The sequence below is a fragment of the Montipora foliosa genome, chromosome 6, assembly GCF_036669935.1.
Source record: "Montipora foliosa isolate CH-2021 chromosome 6, ASM3666993v2, whole genome shotgun sequence".
Taxonomy (NCBI): Eukaryota; Metazoa; Cnidaria; class Anthozoa; order Scleractinia; family Acroporidae; genus Montipora; species Montipora foliosa.
In genome coordinates this window covers 17279921-17280774 of record NC_090874.1, presented here as the reverse complement: position 1 = coordinate 17280774, position 854 = coordinate 17279921, and the positions used below count along the sequence as shown (strand labels likewise).

Below are 854 nucleotides of genomic sequence, written 5' to 3'. Positions count from 1 at the left end.
CACCAAACTTCCTTTTCAAGGAAAATGTTCATAGGCGCTTTTAGTAAAGTTTTGAATTAACAAATCTTCACACAATAGTTTCGACTAGTAGCATTGCGGTTTAGGAAAAATACTAGGAAACAACAATCAAGGAATGGATAGGAAGAGGGTCAAGGTTGAGTCAAAGGCACCTCCGAATAGAAAAAGTTTCAAACACAGGCTCAGTCTCTCTTTCTGGTTCTTTCCTACACTCAGGTCGCGTGACTGTTGGACACAAACTGCTTCTTTGTCCGGGCTGGTGTCTCTTTTAAACTTAAAGATAAAAAACAGAGATTTTTTGAAATGTTTGCGCAAGGACCCCGTAAATTCTAACAAAGAATTGTAACAGGGTGTTTTTAAGCATCACCATAGCATTCTAAAACTACAATAAGCCTACAGCTTAGTTACAGTTAATAGCTTCAACTAACGAAAAAAATCAGTTGCTTGACTGATCACTTGTGAGAGGATTTGACGTCATAAGCGGAAATTTCTTGGTTTCTCCAAAGATCAGCAGACCAAGCTATTCAATTTATTGATTATATATCCTTGATTTTATACGGAATAGAATTTGGGGAGACGCCTATCACAGAGAATATCTTATATGCAGCTTTACGTCGAATGTCGCGCTTAGATACTTTAGTTATCGACTGATTGGCAAAGATTATTTATAAGAAGCCACGTATACCTCAATGTATTTAAGTTAAGATTTGCCGGATCTCTTCTCTCCAAGGGTCTCTTCGCCTTTGATGATGGCTTGGCTGAACGTCAATCTATTTCTTGGTTGTGGCTCGCCCCTTGTTAGCAGCCTTGACAGCCCTTGATAATTCAGAGGGAGA

General features: G+C 38.9%; 1 protein-coding gene across 3 annotated transcripts in view; it reads left to right on the top strand.

Moving 5' to 3' along the window:
• LOC138008769 (uncharacterized) overlaps positions 1–546 on the top strand; it is a 9411-nt gene extending 8865 nt beyond the window's left edge. Inside the window, exon 4 of one of the 3 annotated variants that reach the window (XM_068856070.1) lies at positions 1–546. This exon is cut by the window's left edge and continues 853 nt beyond it. The gene's annotated coding sequence lies outside the window, so the exon portion shown is untranslated. The other 2 variants (XM_068856069.1, XM_068856068.1) reach the window with 2 other exon arrangements.
• The last annotated feature ends 308 nt before the right edge of the window (positions 547–854 follow it).